The sequence below is a fragment of the Haemorhous mexicanus genome, chromosome Z (assembly GCF_027477595.1).
Source record: "Haemorhous mexicanus isolate bHaeMex1 chromosome Z, bHaeMex1.pri, whole genome shotgun sequence".
In the NCBI taxonomy this organism is placed as follows: Eukaryota; Metazoa; Chordata; class Aves; order Passeriformes; family Fringillidae; genus Haemorhous; species Haemorhous mexicanus.
The window spans coordinates 63,581,744-63,595,648 of record NC_082381.1 but is presented as its reverse complement, the minus strand read 5'-3'; the positions used below and the strand labels follow the sequence as shown (position 1 = coordinate 63,595,648).

Sequence of the window (13,905 nt, the reverse complement as noted above, 5' to 3'; positions counted from 1 at the left end):
CAAACCTAACTGCTTAAAAAGATCTGGTTTTTGCAATAAAGGAGTTCTCTTTTGCACCTGCCTGGGGACTCTGCATTGCTCTGCTTTGTAACACCATAGGGCTACATTTGAAGAACACTTCTTTAGCCCTCTTTTTACTTAATATAAGTAAGCAGTCTGCATTATGATCTGTTCCGGAAAAAACGGACATTATTATAGTACATTGTGCAGTATGTATTGCAATCTGTAAGGATGTACACCGGGACAGACAACAGATAAATGCCACATGAGCAGAGCTGAATCTTTCCATTCCGCAGCAGATAGGAATATACCTTTTACACGGACAGATACTATACTATGATGGAAGGAGTCTCAGGTTCACTTCTACATTTCACAGAAAAGTTCCTGTCTTGCATATTTTCAAAGCTACATAGTTCTCCCTTATGTGCCGCTATACTAGATGTGAACCAACTGTTGCTGTTCTTCAGCAATCTGAATCCATGACAGAAATATCAAATCCATCCTCAGGTTTTCAACAACTTTCCACATAAATCTGAGTGAAATGCAGTCTTAATGTGAAGGCATGCTCCAACATAGGTACAGTTAAACAGAAAAAATCTTTGATCTGTATCATGATCAGGATTGAGATTACATTTTGAGATTTTTCTACATAGAGAAATCCATAATGGATTACTAAATATGGAGACAATGTCCCTTATTCTGTAAGTCCCTGATCTGCATGCTAGTGAAGCCTTTGAGAATATTTTGCAATAGTAATTTACAGTTCTTTAATCTTATCTTCTTCCCTAGGTATTGGCTGCCAAGGACCGGATAGTAGGTTAGGTAGACTTTTTGTCCCAGTACATTCTTTTTTTCTCCTTCTGTAATGGAGGCAGAGAGAAAGAGACATTATTTTGAAAGCCATAAATACATAGTGAGTCCTGTATAATAAAACAAGAATTCCTTGCATATTTTCAGCAATGTTCACAGAAGATAAAAATAGTTTTCTCGATTGCTGATTTTTAATAGTTAAAAAAGCAGTTCCTCTCATCATCTACATGAGTGTAAGGTTAAAGAACCATCACAACAAACCTCACTGGAAGGGTATGAAGAACTAAAGAGATGTCTTAGCTAGACTAGTTCACTAGTTATATTTTATGTCTTGGTTTTAAAGAATTCAAGAAGAAACACTCTGGAATGAGTTGCTTCCCCTTACAGGCTTAACCAACTCTTTTCCACCAACAAGGAACAAATTACTAGAAGTGAAAAAAAAAAAAGAATTTACTGACAATCAGAACAGCAACAGGTAAGAATAACAGTAAACAATTGCTGGATACAATATTGCTACATCTTACAGAGTACCTCCCCAACAAGATGGCTCTCCCCAGCTGAGTATGTCTCATGGACAAAGGGAAAAAGAGGGCCAGTCCTCCCTCTGCTCACTGCTCTGCTTATCTCCCTGATGGCTGGAGCTCCTACTGGCATTTTCTGGATCATGGGGCTAGAACTCATGGAAGGACTTCACTTTTCTATGCAGGAGATGGTAGGGCATGCAAGGCAGGACAGCTGGGCTGGGGTGGCTTGTGGTCTCTCCTCGTCCAGGTGCTGCTGGTAGAATTTGCCCTGAGGCAGACGAAGACCACTAACTGCAGCTTCTCTGAGATGAGAAAAAACCAAACCCAAAAGAGAACCCAAACCCAAGAAGCTTCTGTCCACACAGCCTCAGCTCTACAGCAAGAAGCCAAGAGCCAAAAAAAGCAGCCAGAGTAAGAGCTCTGGCTTAGCAAAAATAAAGAGCTCAGCAAGGCAAAAATCAGATGGTCAAAGAGGCTGAGCTGCCTGCAAAAACCGATTTCAAAAATGCTCACAGTACCACCCTCCCCAGTTCCATTTTCCAGCTGCAGGGTCTTAAAGAGACAGTAACAAATTCTGGGCATAGATAGATCTGGAATACAGTAACATTCTGGATTACCCACGGCAGAAAATAATGCTAGTTTTTAAAAAAACTATGGCATTTGGCATCTCTGTGGATTGAATACATGTTAGCTCAGTTCCTCTTACAGAAAGAGTATCACTGATGGTGCAGTTTGCCGTCTGCATCTTCACATGCCCATCCTCCCATATTTCCAGCTTCTAGTTATATAAGCATTAATATTAACTTATTTTCAACAGAAATAAAGATTGTATTTTGGTTTTATTTATAGCAAATAAGTTAATTTGTTTTATGTCTAAGCATCTGAAAATGATTTATAAACTCTAGGTAAAATAACCATATTCAATTACCAGTAAAATCCCTAATACATTAATTGCACATATTAATTTTAATACTTAAAAAAATAAAAATCCAAACAAAAATAACAAAAATAACACTGATTATTATGTAACTTATTGCCATAATGAGTTGCCAGTGAGCTAGCTGACATTTAAAGGTCCTTATAAATTAAAAGAGTTAAGAAACAGATTCAGATAAAATGTATACTCTAACACTGCACTTTCTCTTTAAAGAGGATCTGAAGAAGCAGATGGAGGTATTTTATATATCATATATGTATTTCACATACTAGATTGAGAATATGCCCTGAAAAATGCATTTTCTTTCTTTATTGTCTTTGCTACAAGAACTACCCAAAAGTCTATAGTCGTATTTGGAAGACTGTAAGCAGCAGAAGGGGATATAAAAAGACCAAGTTGTTTACCACTGTGGTGGAGAAAAAAAGGTGAAGACAGAGTGAATTGTTAGCAGAGTACTTTTCAAGAGTTGTTTCAGTTTGGTCAGTACTGTCAGGCTACCTTGTAGGATTTAAAAACCACCAGGATTACGTTCTAACCAAGCAATGGCACCTGCATACCTGCAGACACTACCGAGAAGTTTAATAATCCACCTACATACGACCTACACATTACCTTCATTACTGCGTTTACTGCAGCCTTTTTGTAGAGAAAGTGTAAAAAAAATCCCATATGGAAAATGTTAGTGCTGCTAAAACTTAGGAAAAAAAATCTGGAAAAAGAGATTATAAAGTTAGCAGCAAATACAGCTAACTTGATATAATTTATTCAAAGGAATTTCTCCCAGATAATCTTATTACAGGCTAAGTCCTTATCTGAAATACATGCATGAACTGAAAATGTAGTCTGATGAGAGAACACTGCTGGGATTACGGCCTACATCACACTTTTGGTAGGACAGGTGTTTCTAATGTTAATTTTAAGTATTAGATGAACAAAAATATTTGTTGACAGAGTCATAGCCATGTTATTACAGTAAGAGATCAACTGAATTTCTTTAAACATGGTGTAATATTTCATCAAAGTTATCTCAAAGTAAGGAATAATATACATGCTCTGTTGAAGATTTACAGGAACTTTTAATGACACTGTTTCCTACACCCCTGGAATTATGGATTCCATTAGGCTGCATCATCTGATTCACTGTAGAGTTAACTGCATACTTCTATTGATCTGGACACCAAACTTGATTGTATCCCATCCATTAACTCAATTACTTAAGTTACGAAGCCAACAGCATTGTTTCACAATGAGTCACTTGGTGTTAAGGGTCTGCTTTTAAAACTCTTCTGCCAAAAGCATGTCTCATTAAATCAACCATCAATCAAATGGAAGGCTCAGAAAGTGTTAGTAAACATTAGCAATAACAAACCAGAATAGCTGAGTGGTTGAAGACTCCATTTTGACTTCTTGCCCATTTCAGTCCTGCATGAAAAATTCTGGGAGATAGTTCTAACATACTCAGGAAGTGCATTACTACAGTAACCCCACACTGAAGTTTTTAATCTATATTCTATGTAAGATGGGGAATTAACAGGATAATTATTATGCAGCTGTACCCTAAGGAGTACATTCAATGGTTAGCTGAACTCATATTCTTGACACCTTAATATTTTTAATATTACATACATGCTTACTTACCTGCAAATATGTCAATCAATGCACTTGGAGCAGCAGCTTATTTGCAGTCAACTAGTAATAATAACCTAAATGAAAAAAAGACGACTAATGTATTTGATACACTGAAATTCAATAAAAAGTGAAGAAACATGAAGTGTTTTGAAGAGCAAGCCCTGACTGTACAACTACTTAGCACCAGTGCTCCATAGTACACCACCAACTGTGGTGGTGTTCTGATCACAAAGATCTTCTCCAGTCTTGTTATAATACAACAAAAAAGGTAATTGGCAGATGGGTGTGAAGCCAAGCTAAGAAGATTGTGTGGTATCTCAAGAAAGTGTTCTTAGGACAGCATATATAAGAATAGATGGTACTTGTGCTCTTAACAAACCAAAGACAGTTTTTAAGTATTACTACACTAAGAGAAGAGCAACTGCTTTGGATTGAGTTCATGCAAGACAATAAATGAAATAATGAAAGATATTGGTCTGGAGAGGTATTTTAGCTGCCTAGGTAGGAAGCAGCCAATGAAATATTGTGGAAAAAAGTGAAATGATTTTGCTATACAGATCCTTAACTAAGACTTAACATGAAAAATCAGAATGTCAGTATGAACAGGATGGTCAGTGAATGGCTTGCATTTGGGCAAAAGTAATGCTATGTGAAAATGATTCTTACCTTTGATTCTTAACATCCATGACACACTGATGCATACCTACTGGCAGCCACCAGCTTTAGGAAACAGTAAAAAACATGTGAAATTCAGTGTCCTTGTCACTTCAATAAAACTCTTAAAGCCTAACTCCTTCTGAAGATGTGTAGTAACAATTTAGAAGGCCTCCTGTCTGCTCACATGGAAGACTTTGGAGGTTTCTTTTTGTTGTGTTGTTTTTATATTTGTTTTTATTTTTTATGTGGTTTTTTAGTGCTTGTTTATTTGTTTTAAAGGTAAAAAAGTAGTCAAGATACCTATGGGTCTTAATCAGAATGACTAAACTCTGAGTTATTACATCAGGCAATTGTCTCTGTTAAACATTGCCTTTTTTAATGGAATGGGAAACAGTTACCTGAGTGAATGCTAGCAACACAATTTAGAGCTATGGTCTAAGATTCCAGCTGGCTTCCATCTGGTTTTGGCCCAATGATGAAAACAGGTTTGGTGTGCAAGGATAAGGAAGATGGAGACAAAAAAAATTAAAATTGCCTACATATTCTTATGGCAGAGTACTTCTAGAGAAAGCGATGCAGCTGTCTTACTGCCTTATGCTAAGATATGTAAAGAATTTTTAAAAATGAATACTTTAATTTTTAATTTGTCCTGTAGGTAATGTGATTTTCAAAAGCTACAAGGAAAAGGTGCATATATTCACACACATGATTCCAAAATGTTTATTTGGGCATGTACATTTCAAAATGAAAAACATATATGCAAGACAATGACCAATTACACTAAGACGGAAAAAAACCCCTACCATGTAAAATGACTCATAACCTCAATCTGAGATAATGATTTTATTAAAAGAAGACACTGAAAGATGTGTTTCAAGGAAGAAAAATACATTAAAATTTAGTTGTAAACCAGCTTTCCACTACTTTTTGTGGTTTAGTTCATATGCAAAATCCTTTTTAAAATGGTATCCTTCACTATGTCTTGAGTCTTCAAACTACAGACCCTTTAGTTTTTATACCTGTAAGTCACAGAAACTTCTCAGTAAGTCAACACAGATGTAAAGCTATAAGATAGCTTGAGAAAACTGTAAATTAAATATACACTACTCTGTAAAGACATTACTTAATAACAAGTCTAGGGTAAAATGACAGGTAAATAAATCTCACTTCCCTTTGTGTAATTTATCAAAGAAATAAAATTCTATCTACAATTTCTATTTAAAAAGAGGGTGCAGAGAGAAATAATGGAAAATTTAAAAATATTGGCATAAGTTACAGTAACACTGCAGTAGTTACACATTCAAATTAACCTGTATGCTTTAAATATAGGAAGACTTTGAGTCCCCCTGCATATTTAATACTGGAAATGTATGACTATTCACTTTGCCAAGGGGCACGAAGAAAAGGAAAAAACAGGTAAAACTCATATATAAAATGCCAGTATAACAACATTTTATTTCCATTTTTAAATATATTTTGAAGTATGGAAATACGTATTTCCATATATTTCAAAATTATAAATTAAGATTTGAAAAGTAATATTCATAAATGAAGACACCTATATCTAAAGAAAAATAGATATAGAGATATAAATACCTCCATCTTAATTTTCATGATTCAAATTGAAGTCTGGTAGACAAAGAGTTAATGTCACCAAAAAAACTCCCTGATAAACTGTGACTCAGGAATAATACCTTTTATGCCCTCACATGTACTTATACATCTATGTATTAGTACATGTGCAGCATAATTAGATCTGCTTTGCTTAAATTGGATGGATTATAAGAAATTTCTTAATTTACTTAATCTGGATGTCTTTTGAGAGGTTTCAATAGTCTATACTGCTCATTTTATGCAGAACAAGGGTAAATGCCATGAAAGATCAGTCCTTTATAAGGCAGTCTGTTCCATGGTGAATCATTCTGGGATAACAAAAGTTACTAACAACTAGTCTGTGAGCACTTAACATACATAAATTATTTTATACACACTCTATGGCTATTGAAATGCCTCTTCACTCGAATACAACTATATATGTCTTTTAAGAAATACCATGACATACAATTATGTTCAATCTTTTGCACCATTCCACAAGCTTTGCAACATTCTTTTCCCGTACTCAAAACATACTTCAGCCTCTTAATGATTTTAAATACAGGTAGTAATTAACCTCGTACTCAAAATTAGAGGCCACAGCTTAAAATCAGGTGTTGAGCTGATAGAAGACTTGAATAAACTACTGACAGCAGTATGCTGAACATGAAGTGAGTGGGAAAGCCTGTTTGAAAGTAAGCTAAACTTCTCCAATCCCCTCCAATATAGCCACTGACGTGTTCAACCACCAGGAACTGGTATTTCTGCTAAGCAGCTTGGTGTCTACACTGCTATTCCATGGCCTTCTCTTGTTTCAGGAAATGGAAGTCCTTCATTTAAACAAACTTTCAGCCAAGTGTGCAAATAATTAATTTCTACTATAAATTTTATTACAGTATTTATATCTATGCACTTTACTGCTGTATTAGTCAGTTGCTTATATAGTGTAATGACTAAGTTCAATAAAATGACCAATAGATAAGCAATCTGTTCTAGACATATGTCATGGTCTAAGTTGTGTACATGCTACTGATCAACTGTTAAATATTGGAAGTGAACATAAAATGTTCAACTCCCCATGCGTGGATTGAAAGAAACCATTGTTCCATATTTTAGAGACTTCTAAGCTATAGAACTTCTAGAGTTCTGTAAGGCAGCTGTTTAAATAGTTTGTATTACCATGATTCTATGAAAGATAGATAAAATTAGACTAAGACCTCTGCAAATTTTGGTTCAAGGTCTTGAATAATTTTAATTCATTTCTAGTTTACTCATTGTTTAATTATTCACATTATTGATAACCAAGGAAATAAGTACAAATTTTTTCTCCTGTTCTCCATTTGGTCAGACTTAGCAAGTATCAACTGTTTCAAGAAACATAGTTAATGTAGCACTTCTCTGTAGTAAAGCAGTTACCAGTTATCACCCAACAGGTTATAACTTCAATCCACTTAAACCTCCTTCTTCATACACTGATCTACTCTCAAGCAGCATGAAGAATCTAAACTAAGCTAACATTAAATTACCCAGAGACCATTCTCTTTCACATAAAACAAAAATCCTTAATTCAGAGATCTAGTATATACACATGTTAATTAGAAGAGTGTACTATTGGGTCAGGCAAAACATAAATTGAACAATAAATTTTAATCATTCATCAAAAATTGGAATGCAACATCTATATTTCAACAACTTTATTAACATAGTCAAGCAGTGATTAACATTCACATCTATTATGTCACATCATACAAATGTAAATACAAAATTACTACAGTACAATATATATTCTCTGCATGATCCAAAATATTTGGTGGCCCCAAAAACTCTTTTAAAATTCAGCAGCTTATCAAAAATTAAAACCATATTCTATTTAAAATGAAGTTCTGTTAGCACATAGGCAGACTTCAAGAAATATCACTCAATTTAGTACAGTTTGAGAGGTTGCAGGAGGATATGTTTGAAGGAAACATTCCAACATTGTGGCAGATACAGAAACATAAGATTTAAAGCTTTCAAGCAAAACTTATACAACCTAAGTTGTCAGCAGAAAGATCTGGTCTCCCTTCATTAAAAACTATTTTGTGTACTTCATCCAATTAAAAATTTTAGAAGTCTCTAGTATCACTAAGTTAGACAATGTACAACATAACTATCTATGTCTTTCCACAAAAAAAGATACTACACTGCAGATTTCAACAGCCAAAATAAACCTCCTTTTTATTCTCATTGTCCTCACAAAAAACAGGCAAACCTTGGTAATTTTGTTGCTCACTTGAAATAAAGAAATAGATGCCTAAAGCAAAAGTAGCACAACATAGCAAGTTTATAGAAAAATGATACTATACTGTAAGTGCTGAATTCTTTGAGCTGTGGATTTGGCTTACTTAAAGCATACTGTAACACCACACAGGGATTCATCCTATAGAGCAATTTCAAACTTCCCTCATTTACGTACATTCAAGCAAGTGAATATCACTATTTTAGCAGATACACAAGGCAAGTAAGAAGAGTACTTGCCTCAGTTCCCCATTTAAAACTGGCTTGCTCCAACCGTTAAGTGCAAAGAGCAAGCATCAGCGGCAGACAAAATGTAGTTTCTACTGGAGAATACATAGAAGACTGATGGATACAAATCATCCTGGAGAATGCATAGGTGAGTGAAACACATAGCTACTGAACAAGCTCAATTTATTTAAGGTGAGGTTATGTAATATAACAATTATGTGTACAAACTACATCAGTGTCTATCTGAGATTAACTGCAGGATGTTTTGCAATTTCACTGCAGGGTTTAACCTTCATCTAAGATAAAAAGTCACACTCTAGACCCTACATAAAAGTTTGCTGTCATTCCTATGAAAGAGATAGTATGGAAGCAGTTAGTGTTAAGTTTTAACTTATTTCCTTGAAATTATCTGAAACAAAAGATTTCCAATTTAATGTTGCATTTAAAGCATTTCTAAATAAATATTTCAGTTGTTTGAATATGGATGCATTCTCCTTAAGGGAAGAACGTTTTTGCACCTTATCTGTTAATACATTCAATATGAATAATACAGGTGAAGCAAAAGTCATTATTGTCCCACAGTAGAAGGTTAATTTAGGGTAAGTTTAAGACAGGAGGAGCTGCCTAAATGAAATACATAAACTGATAAAATTACAACACATTTTTATAAGCATGTGTTCTGAACAAAAAGGGTACAAGAGTATTCACCTGAGATAAAGCTAGTATTTGAATATTTCTAAGTAGCATTGAGTTTTGCTTGAGGAAAGCCACTTGAAGTTTTAAAATAAACATTTTACTATTGTACAATATATGCAGTTTAAGTAATTAAGACTGATGCTAACATGAAAGTCCTAAAAAAAAATCACAGTGTGTATCAATATTATTAGTCACAAAATTTATGCTACTTCATAACTTTTAAAAGTTATAATGATTACAAATTTTAACCTATTCTTCTAAAAGTGATCTTCTGAGTACAAGCTTCAAGAAGCAATGAACTAAAGCATAAGAATTAGTTTCTTACAATTTAAATATATACATACTCACTGATTAAGAAAATAATCTAGCTCTGGAAAAAAAAATACAAAACTGATTACTTTTGCTTGCACTGGTTAAAATAATGAACTAATCTAATCTGTTTTCCAAAATGAAATGAGCAGTTTCCTGACTGTGTTATGAAAAAAATTTAATATTGAACTTCACTTAAGACTAATTTAACAGCAATTTTGAACTGCCAAAAAGATGCATTTATAAGGATTTTAATTACACTTTCTGTTACCAACTTAGGTTGATCAGCAGCTTTTTTTCACTCTCAGAATCCTTCAAAAAGGGAAACTCAAAACAGGAAAAAGGCATATATAAAAAACAGTAAACACTGACCTCCTGAGGTTCCTACAACAAAATTATTCAAGTAGAAAATCTACACCATTACATAGCAGCGGCTATTTCTGTAGTTTAGCACACTAACAGCACTTTTTCAGTGTGTAAGGAGCAAATGAAGTAAGCCGTGCTTTTAGCATGCCAAGAGGCAGAAACACTGGAATGTAACAAAGACAAACTCACAATTCTACCAGAACATTCAGTCAACATTCAAGAACTGTCAAGACTACACCACAAGAATTAAGATGCTTTTTATATATCCCATGATGCAATAATTCAGCTTTAAATATTAATGCTGTTTCAGAACTTCTCTTACCTCACATTACACCCTAAAAGGATTCTGCAAATCTCTGCACTATATTATGCATTAGGAATATGGTTTATTTGATTTAAAATATACCATGAGACAACCTATTGACACAAAACACTTTTTTGTTTATTCCTGTACTACTTATTCCTGACCTTATAAATTATTTTCCTTGTTGTCATAACAGATCAGTTCACATCTGTACAGGTATGTATTAAAACAAATATGTACAAAAGTGGCATCCTAAGCTAATCCAAGGTGAGGTGGAGTGGTTTTAATTGGTTAAAGGGGCTTTCTGAAATTTAAAAAGTTTAGTTAAACCCAGATTTTAGTTGTTATGCTACTGTATGATTTGGGTAGGTTTTCTATTCTACAAAAATTTTAATGTTATTTCTCTGAAACACTTCCTTAATGTTCAAACACACTTAAAGCAAGTTTGGGTCTAAAACAATATTCCCACCTTGCTAAATGTTGGGCAGGGATGTTCCCTTTCAAAATTAAATTTTTTTAAATTGAATTTTACTAATTTATATCAGAGTTATTAGTTGAGAAGGTATTTTTGGTTTGCTATCAAAGTAATGTAACTTGAAAGCAAGTTATCACATGCAATTTTGTTTAAATTGAATGAATACTATGTACTGGCATTATCAAATATATTTCATACAGTACATGTCCAAACTATGCTTCAGGCATAATCCACTTAAATTTGCAAAGCCAAAAAAAATGAGGTTGGGGGGGGGGGGGGGAGGGGAGACAGGGGATGGGGACAGGACATAAAACATGCATGTGATCATGCACTGAAAAAAAAAAAGGTCTAAACTCTTTAAACAGCATTTTTAAGTTCACACTCACACAGCTCAAACTTCAGTGCAACAGCTAAATCATTCAACAGTCAAAGAACAGAACCATGCAAAGAAGAGCAAGTTCTTAAAAAATCCCCAACAAAAAAAAATTTTAAACCAAACAAAACTAAAACCAAACCAAAAAACAACAAAAAAAAACCCCAATCCCAAACCAAAGAAAAAAAACCAAACCCAAACAAAAAAAACCCATAACGCCCTACAAGACCCCCCAAAATACACCCCCCAAAAACCAAACAACCAAAGAAAAAATAAAAGAAAACAAAGAAAACAAACACAAAAAAACCCCAAAATACCCCAAAAAGCCAAAATAAAAACAAACCAGAAAACACCAACTAAACCAAAAACTGTTATCCAGTATCCATTCTGCAATGCAAAGGTGAGAAACTAAATCTACAAAAAGGCTGTTATGGCTTAATTTTGTTTTGCAGATTAATAATGCAGCACTTGAAAAATGGAAAGGTGTGGCTTCACCTCTGACCAGCAGAGCTAAAAATCTCTCCATTTTCCTTTATCATCATGGGATACTCTTTAGGCAATCTAAATTAATAAAGACTTGCCACTTTCAGATGGACACAAGATCAAGTGTACCAGTTAGGATTTCACATTCACAGTACATAAGAAAATACACATGAAAGGAAAAGTAAAGCGTTAACTTAACAAGGATTTATTCACAGGAATACATGTAAGTAGAGAAAAAAAAAAACACAACAGAAAAGCTAAACAAATGAAATGAAGAGGATCCAAACCAACTTTCACTCTGTAGCTTTAAACTTGCACCCTTGTGCATTTAACTACATCACAAAGGGCCACCAACATGCGCCAATACAGTGTAGATACCCTGCATTACGTCCATTAACTTAAACATCTCTTAAGATCATGCTTTGAACAAAAAGAAAGCATAGGAGATAATACGTTGAGTGGGAATAAACACAAATATAGCAATCTTGTCATCAACTTCTACAATTGTCTTTACGTGCCAACTAACATTTATGCAGCCTTTAATGGGTCTTACCATGTAACTCATTTTAGAGTTCTGATAAAATCACTAGTATATAACCATGCAGAAAGCACATCACACTGACAGCACAGAGGCAAATATTTTGCACAGCTATATCAGCTTTCCACATTGTGCAGGTTACACACAATACAATATCAATCTTAATCTTAACAGATCCTAAAAAGGTATTTCAAGGCCTAATTGTTAACTACAGTACTTTATATCTATATTCTTAATAAAAATAAATTCCACTGAATCTTAAAAAGGAATTTTAAATGCAGGGCTATATTGAATTGGTAAACTGCAACACAAAACTGGCGCAACATAGGTAAATGTATACCAATTTCACTCTATGTGATGCAAGCATGCTACTTTCCCACTAATTAAAATTACTTCTGATCACTATGAGCCAGAACGCATGCCTGAACCTTAAACTGCAAGTTAGGAATAATGCCTTACTCTAGAAATCAAAACTAACAAAGTACAATAATAAAATCATATCCACTACCTTGGTTGTTTCTCTTAACGTAAAAATTAAAATGTCAATCTTTCCTTTGCAGTGTACCTCTCCTTACCCCAAAAATGAAAGGAGTGACTTATTTGGCAGCTTGCAGGTTGCTTCATGTTGTCCAAGTTAACCTTTATTATTTTATGATGGGGTTTCTATACTGTACACTGCAAGTGCCTGTTCCTAATACAGACACAAGCTGCATTTTAACTGTACTAACTTCGTTTGTGTAGTTCTTCATTAACATGCAAATATCTAGGAATCCCCAAGCAGGATGAAATAATGTAGAAAACCCTTACTTAAAAAAACAGAAAACAAAAAAGAAAGCCTTTTACTGTTTGTGACCCCCATTCTTAGGTTTCCTTTATTGTGCGCAAAATATTTTTCCTCTTTACGTATCCCTATGGTTCAATTATATGGTTTCTTATTTTGGTACAAATCCCCACAATATTCCAGAATGTGCTGTTTTGTGACTAGATTCTTTTTTTTTTCTTCTTCACATCCAGTGCAGAGGTGTAATAGGAGACAGATTTCCACCCACAAAGGCTCCAGATGTTAAAACATTTCCCAACATCGACTTAATACAGTGACGGCAACACCTCCCTCCCGCCCCTCCCAGTAGGGTTGGGATTGTACTGTATTCCCTACTGGTTTACCCTTCCCCCCAGTAAAGGGTAACATTTTCCCTGGGTGCAGAGGCTCCCTCATAGTCTCCCAGACTGAAGGACCTGTAAAGGGAAAAGATAATGGTATCATTAAATCCTACCTGGAACCTCTGGCAGATAGGTACATAAACAGAGTCTTTTCCAAGCACTAAGTGCCAACTCTAACTTAAAAATGGATTTATGCCTAATGTTCCCTTTTAAGTTTGTTAAGAAACCAGCCCATTTGTATAGGATAAATTATTATTCGTGAAACAACAATATATGCTTTTAAGCTACACATTGACAGTTCCACTATTGTGTTAAACTGAGATTTAAGATAAAAACACCCTATATATTCTAACCAGTTTTTCCATTTTTAGCACAAAGTTATGAGGTAGTTATGACATTGAAAAAGAATATTAACACATATCTGCACCTGACCTAGCAGCTCCTCTTCTGAATGGATTAAACAAGATAGCCATACCTTCTCTGCAGTTGAAACTGAGAACAATGGCGAATTTTATCACTTTTGTTTCCTTTTCATCAGGAAGAGA

General features: G+C 34.4%; 1 protein-coding gene across 3 annotated transcripts in view; it reads right to left on the bottom strand.

The window, feature by feature from the left end:
* Positions 1–7,829: 7,829 nt before the first annotated feature.
* TNPO1 (transportin 1) overlaps positions 7,830–13,905 on the bottom strand; it is a 56,859-nt gene continuing 50,783 nt past the window's right edge. For all 3 annotated transcript variants that reach the window (XM_059837083.1, XM_059837084.1, XM_059837082.1), the window contains one exon: positions 7,830–13,435. The gene's annotated coding sequence lies outside the window, so the exon portion shown is untranslated. The remainder of the gene's footprint in view (positions 13,436–13,905) is intronic.